The sequence below is a fragment of the Pteropus alecto genome, unplaced genomic scaffold (genome assembly GCF_000325575.1).
Source record: "Pteropus alecto unplaced genomic scaffold, ASM32557v1 scaffold164, whole genome shotgun sequence".
NCBI classification, from domain to species: Eukaryota; Metazoa; Chordata; class Mammalia; order Chiroptera; family Pteropodidae; genus Pteropus; species Pteropus alecto.
The window spans coordinates 5,575,968-5,583,760 of NW_006439568.1; the positions used below are offsets into that span (position 1 = coordinate 5,575,968).

The 7,793-nt window shown below is 38.4% G+C and overlaps 1 pseudogene; it reads left to right on the forward strand.

Annotated features, from left to right (window-relative positions):
* The first annotated feature begins 467 nt into the window (after positions 1-467).
* LOC112483557 lies at positions 468-6,465 on the forward strand (annotated as a pseudogene).
* Positions 6,466-7,793: the final 1,328 nt, after the last annotated feature.

A 7,793-nucleotide genomic window follows, 5' to 3' on the forward strand; every position in this document is an offset into this window, starting at 1 on the left:
GGAAGAGGAGAAATGAACCCTGCACGCTGGTGACTGATGCGTTTGTGGCTGAGTGGTCGTGTTGGAAAATACAGCATGTTCCCGTGTGGGAGCTTCACTGCCTTTCTTCCAGGTTTCATTTCTAGAAAGGACTAGATGCACCCTCTCTTCACAGCAGGACATAAGGATGGACATCCATCTCCACTCTGATCAAAACAACTTTCTTTTACTGCTCGTAGGAGGATTGAGATCTCTTTTTATTCTGGAGCATCTTCCGTGAGGATTTATGGAGCGCTCACTCTGTACCAGCCACTCTACCAGACACTGTAGATTTGGGGACAATGAGAAACCATTTTTGACTTCAGTCTAGTGGAAGACATGTATATGAAAATAAATACCAATCACAATAAAGCAAAGATAGAGAAATATGCAAAGCTCTCGAAGAATCGAGGGGAGAAAATGATTAATTCTGAGGGGAGTACCGTAACATGTGTCAAAAGGGAGGGCCATTTGAGCTGGATCTTGAAGGGTAAGTGGAGTGCAGTAGCCTGGGAGATGAAAACGAGCTTTCTAAAGAGAGAAAGAACAGGGGAGCCAATGAGGTTTGAAAATGCATCATACAAAACAAGGCTGATGAAATAGTTTTGGGCCCAGATTATGAAGAAAGGTGAATACTCTGAACAAAAGATCAAATAACACTCCTGACTTGTTTATTAACATCGTTTCCAGTTTGTATATTTTCTAGGCTGAATAAATGTCCAACAAGCCAAGGAGTCATTGGTTTCTGCCACTAAATGAACCAGTTCATCAACATGGGAAGTCTTTTGTGACATTTCAGAAGGAAAAAGAAGAGAAGGAAGGAAGGGAGAGAAGGAGGAAGAAAAGAGAGAGAGAAAGCAAAAAGGAGGGAGACAGAGGGAAGCCACATCCCATAATTGAAAGAAAAGAAGGAAGAGGAGAAAATAAAGAAGGAAATAAAAAGTAAGAAATCATTTGGGTCCACTGCCAACAAGAGTTAGGAAAGCTGATTTCTTAAGATAAACTGAAGTAAAACAAAATATGCTCCATATGTTGAAACTGTACACTGAGTTTGAGATAAACAAAAACATGTTTGGAGAATAGCTGCCATAATTAAAAAGAAATTAAAAGAAAGAAAGAAAAACCATCTGGGGATAGATATATATTTAAATACACACACACACACACACACACACACACACACACACACACACACACTACACAGTGATTCCAAAACTTGAAGTTTTTACTGATTTAAGTAAATTTGCTTGTTGCAAAAGGGCATTGCACTAGTCTTTGCCCAAAGCACCCCACGTTCCATACTGGAGCCATACAGGGCTACTCAGCGTTGCTCAAACACCGCAAGGCTTTCCAAATCCTGTCCTTTGCTCCTGCTTTCTTCTCTGCTGTGAATGTACATCTCCCCTTTTCCCTCAGAACAACTCCAACTTACCCTGAGCAGCCACCTCAAGCATCACGGACTCCCAGTGGTATGCCTGACCCTCGGCATCGTTCATAATGGGTTCTTCATCTGTGAACTTAATGCATATCAATCTTTCTTGTGGCTGTTGTAGCAAAGTATCATGAACTGGGTGGCTGAAACCAGCAGTTCATTGTTTCACAGTTCTGGAGGGAGGCTAGAAGTCTAAACGAGACAGCCAAGGTCAAGGTTGGTTCCTTGTGAGACATCTGAGGGACACTCTGTTCCAAGACTTTGTCCTGGCGTCTAATGATGGCTGGCAATTCTTGGTGTTCTATAAACTACAGATGCATTACTCCAGTCTCTGCCTCCATCCTCGCATGACGCTCTCCCTGTGTCTCTGTGTCTTCCCATGGCCATCTTCTTAAAAGAACACCAGTCATGTTGGATTAGGGCCCCATCCTACTCCAGTATGACCGCATGTTACCTTAAGAGTCACATCTGCAACCACCTCATTTCCAAACAAGGTCACTTTCTGAGGTATTGGGGTCAGGACCTCAACATATGTTTTTGGGGACATGATTCAACCCAAAGCAACATGTCTAATGCAGATCTGGTTTCGCTAAAGCAGTCAGATGTATGCATGTCTATGTCCCCCCGCCACAAAGTAGATGAGAAACTCCATTTCAGGGATGACATACATTTATTTTTAACCTTGTGTTTCTAAGACCGAGCATAGTAAATTCATAGTTACTGTTTTCTAAATGGAATTAAATATGGAAAATTATAGACAGAAGTTTCTGGTTAAAGCTGAAAGGAGGTTAGGAGGCAGTTAAGTCTACATTTGAGGGGAAACAAAGGACATGTGGTGACTTCCCAGATGGGGAGTTCTTCCCTGCAGTGGGCAATGTGACAGAAGACTCTTTGCTGGAATAACCTAATGGCACAAGTGTCTGAAAAGAGAAGGCTCATGTTTGACTGCAGTTCTGTGGAGGCGGCTACATAGAGAGTATTAATACTGTCGCTTCTCTGTTTGCCTCAGTTTATCCTCAAAAGATGAGAATTCGATAAGAAGGAACGACTTTAAATTTTAATGAAGCATACAAACTTTTTTTTCAAATGAAATTTTGCCCAAAGTCCCAATTTAAATAGCAGCTCTACGTGAAGCTACGAGCCTGAGTTTGGGTGAAGAAAGCGAGCCTGGAGTGCCACTGGCTCAGTCATCCGCAAAGAGTCCCCACAGGAAGTGCTAAAGAATTCTGAACCTATAGATTTAAAACCACTCAGGCAGATAAAAGTGCAGGTATGGTATGCAGCTGCAGATACAGAGGGTCATACGTAAAACAGAAGAAAAAAAAAAAAGAAGAGATGAAGAAGAAGGGGGAGAGGGAGGAGAAGAAATGGATAGCTTATCAGAAAATGAGACACTAGGGAGAGAAATGGTAAGGAGAGACAAAGATCTTAGGAAAAAACTTACTATGGCCATAGAACAATATTTCCAATTGGCCTCCCAATTTTATCTTTGTAGTCATATAGTCAATTTTAAATTACATTGGCCCTTTTTTTTTTTACAAAGTCATTGTTGTTTTTAAACACATAACTCTAAGATCACAAAGTTAACATGATCTGAAGGAGAGACAGAGAATGTTGAAGACTACTTGTGAATTTCAACTAACAGATCACAGGGAGATGATGGATTTGTCATACTCAAGTCAGTGATATCTAAAGCAATGTACCTTAAATATCCCTTCACAATTTTTGCTTCAGCAATCATGAATTGGTTAAATTTCCCAAGGCGCTCATTTTGTTGTAGGCTTCTGTTCCTTGGGGCATGCTGATCCTTCATTCTGATGTGCCCAACCCCTATTCTTCAATCCCTATTCTTCTTTCCAAATGTAACTTAAGCTTAACATTCTCCAGGAAAACTTCTCTGAGCACTCAGGTCCAATCAACCTCACCTCCTGCCACGTGCCTCTGCGCATACTCTGTGTACCCTGGATGAATTGATACAGCTGAACCATCACACTGACTTGTAAGCTATTTATTCAATTGTTCCTTATTTTCAAATAATGGGTTCTTCTGGAGCAGTCTTATCTACAACGTCTTAAAATTATTCACTGTGCCTGCCATATAATAGGTATGGATAAATGTTTGCTGAACAAATTAATTAATGTATAAGGGAGTCTATTTCAAACTGTTTTAAAGTTTTCAGGTAATCTTGGAAAAATATCAAGATCATTGTAGGCATAATTTGAATGTCGGTATTCAATTTAATTTGCATAAGAGAAATAAAATACTGCAGTCAAATCTCTGGTTACTTTATAGTCCTGATTCAACACAGTCATGAAGAAGGAACACTGAAAATGGACTTTTTTTTTCGAAACTCTCTTGGAAATTAGCCCAAGAGCCAAATGTTTTATCTTAATGGTATGTTTTTCCTCTCATACCACAACTAGTAAACATTTCAGATCACACATACATACAATGTTTGTTTGTATTTACTATAATTCCCTATGTGACTCCAGATGCTTGGACCATTGAGGCATCTAATACATGTTTGATGAATTAAGGAATAAGTGAAGGAACACTGGAATAAAATGAGCTAAGATTCTGACATCTATTAGCAAGCTGTTACCAGTTTTCATCTGCCTAGTTTGAATGCAGGCCATCCATTTGGAGAGAGAGAATGGAAAAACATGATGCAAATAACTGATCTGTTCGATGTTTTTGAATCAATACTTAAAATATCATCCCTTTTAAGACATTCTGTACCACATGAGGTAAAATACTGACTCTGGCTCCAAGTCAGTCCCCACATTGCTTTGTGAGATTAGCTTTTAGCTAAGTGGATTGAGCTTGGTCCCACCTACATTAACATATTCTGACTTTATGGAACATAAACCAGATTTCCTGTAGGTCCCATAAAATCCAATATGATTCTGAAATGATTACACACGTGGCTGGATTATAATATTTGTACATCTCAGTCAAGTTTTTAATTTGATATCTTCGGTAGGCAGACATCATCTCCAAGTTTTAATTTAAAGGAATAAAATTCTGTTTCTTTGATTGATTTCCAGAGAAAGTTGTTGGGAAAAAAACTCATTTTTTGTGCCTCAAGCAATGCACCTCTGGTTACATACTTCTCTCTCACTCTATATTCAAAAAGTCTTCAATTAAGTGGGGACCTCTTTCTTAGACAAGAGTTTCATTGAGCATTATTTGGAAGTGGAGCATGCCTCTGGGGGTAGACGTGGTAAGGAATCTCACTTACTACCTTAAGCAGTTTATCAAATGTGTCTTCCAACTATATGTCGTACTCCCCTGAGAATTCTGGCAAATTAAGTATTCTCCACCTTCTTAAACTCCCTCTTCACTTTGTAAATCATTTCCCTGATCAATGTCAGGGTGACCTGCCACATCTGATCATGCATTTATACAGCAGCTTAAAACTCAGTGCTTTTTTTCATCTGTGATATCTTGATAGAGAGTCTCAAGTCTTAGAAAGGCAGGTCAGATTGATTTGGGCTCATTTTTCAGAGAGAGAAATTGAGTCTCAGAACTTTCAAGATTTATAAAAGGGTAGGTAGTAAAAATGGATAGAATTGTGCCTTGAACCTAAGTGTTTGATTTCTGATTCAAGGCTAATTGGTTACACCATAGTGCTCTAATGGGTATTCAAGAGACAGCTGGGCTTGTTAAAGCTTTTTTTCTTCAAAATATTTACTGAGCGTCTATTTGCAGATATTATGCTTGGTGTTGGTGTTATAACGGTAACCAAGCCAAAATCCCTTCCCTTATAGCAGGGGATAAAAAGATATAAATAATTGTAGTGTTTGCTAACTCACTCAAAAAGCAAATAAACACACATAATCACTAATTGGAAGAGGTCATCTTCACTTTTGCCACCACTAATATATTCAAACAAAAAAGAAATAAGAGCTTCATCTATAGGCTGTAGTCTGCAGCTAGAAACTGTTTTCTTTTGATGTAATTCACTGACCAACCAGAGAAAAATGTGACACACTAGCTCTACCCTCACCAAACTGCCATCAAATACAAATTAACCATACAGTTAAGTATTAGGGCCTACCATTACATCAGTGTAATGAGTTGACTTTCTGCCTGGAAATTTTCATTTCTATAGGACTTTTAATAGCAAACGAGCAGGATGCCTTTTCAGTTCCTAAAGTAAGACGATTTAGATTTTTACCCACAAATGTAATACATGAAATGACTCTATTTCAAGTCAGATACTGATTTAAAAAGTCATAGGCATCCCTGCTCTTTCAGTCTTGTGTTCTCTAAACCTTTTCTCCATAAGAAACATCAGGAATTTCCATGCCTTTCCTTGGTTTCAAGGTCTCTGGTTTATCTTCCCTGGGCTTTCAAATAGAGGAACTGATATTCATCTACTTTTCTTTCTTCTGGACCATGAAATAGCACATTCAGTATTTGGGCATGCTGGGGAGAAAAACAAAATCAAACAAACAAAAAAACTAGCTCGGTTCATTTATTGGGTTTTCTAGGTTTGGTTTTTCTCACAATGATTTAGGCCATTTGTCCTGGAGATAGTTTGTCACTTTTAGGATAGTGGATACAGTCTAAATTGTAAGAGTGTGTGTTTGATAGACCATACAGTAGAACACTGGAGGCTGAAGCGGACAAAATTGAACTACAGTTGGCTGCAAAGGCTCATGTGGATGCCAGAGCCAGTTCAGTGTTTCTGCAGGTGGCGGAAGGTGCAGATAACCTGTGTGTCATTCCCAGTTGCCAGAACAGGTATCTACACACCTTTCTCATTCTCAGAATTAGAGAGATCTGTAATTGCCTCATCTCTTTCGGGAGCAGACCCTCGGTTGCTATTCAAACTCAGCATGAAACATTGTCTTGAAGAATTAGAGAAAAAAAACGTAATCATTACTGTTTCTTAACATAACGGAATGAATACTCTTCCTGTTTAAAAGCAGGAGCAAATACTGTTAATGTATATAGTTGAGTAAAGAACTGGCAGTTGGATTACAGTTTATGAGACACAGGACATATGAAGAATACAGGGATCTTTATCATTTTTGTGCTATGTTTTCAAAAGGATGTTTGAAATAAAAATAAAAATGGGTATTCAGGTTCAAATCATGTGTATACAGGTATTGTCTAAATTCTTCTACTAGCTGTTTATTTTTTCATGAAATATTGAGGTATTTTAATCTATTTTAAAATATCTTCAGTGAGGAAAAGGTCATAGAATAAATTCACATTATACATTTTTTTAAAGTCTCCAGTTATATCCCTACTGGGTGCAAAGCATTGCTCTGAGCCTGTGGGGAAAAGTGAGTCAGAAAGTAATCCATCCTTCCAGAAAGCCTATTTCTCCATGACTGAAAAAAGCAAGCTGCTCAGTCTTCAGCCTCCATTAAAATATACCGTAAACCTGGCATGAACATGGAGGAAAAGCTAAAGATACCTTGGGGTATTGGCTTGATATTTAAGAAAACATTCAAAATTAAGTCTTTTAATCAATTACCAGACCACCTCAGTGAAAACATACTACTTCCAGAGACCATATTTATCATTTAATTGGAGTTTTTACCAGAACCTGTTTTTCCTTATGTCTTTCGTTTGCCAAATTCCTCTTGCATTACTTTTCAATGGGAGGTAGCCATTCTTTCGCAAATGCTGTGCACAGAGGGTGAGGGGGGAAAAATACCCCACTTCTACACCTTTTCTTTATTTTTTTTGTTTCATTTTTAAATAGACCTTATTTTTTTAGAGCAGATTAAAGTTCATAGAAAAATTGAGCGGAAGGCACAGCATTGCCATACACCCCTGACCTCACACATCCACAGACCTCACCGCCAACATCCCACACTGGGATAGTATATATTTTACAATCAGTGAACATACACATTATTATCACACAAAATCCATAGTTTACATTAAGATATACTCTTGATATTGTATATTCTATGCATTTGGACAAATGTATATCCACCATTACAGTATCATATAGAATAGTTTCACTGTCCAAAAACTCCTCTGTCTGTTCATCCCTCCATTTCCCCATAACCTCTGGCAACCACCGATCTTTTTACTGTCTCCATACTTTTGCTTTTTCCAAAACGTCATATAGTTGGAATCATGCAATATGTATAACCTTTTAAGATCGGCTTCTTTCACTTCATAATATGCATTTAATTTTCCTTCATGTCTTTTCATGGCTTCGGAGCTCATTTCTTTTTAGTGCTGAATAATATTCCATTGTCTGGAAGCAACAGTCTATTACCCTTTCACCTACTGAAAGATATCTTGATTGCTTCCACATTTTTGATAATCTGAATAAAGCTATAAGCGTTTGTGTGCAGGTTTCTGTGTGGAC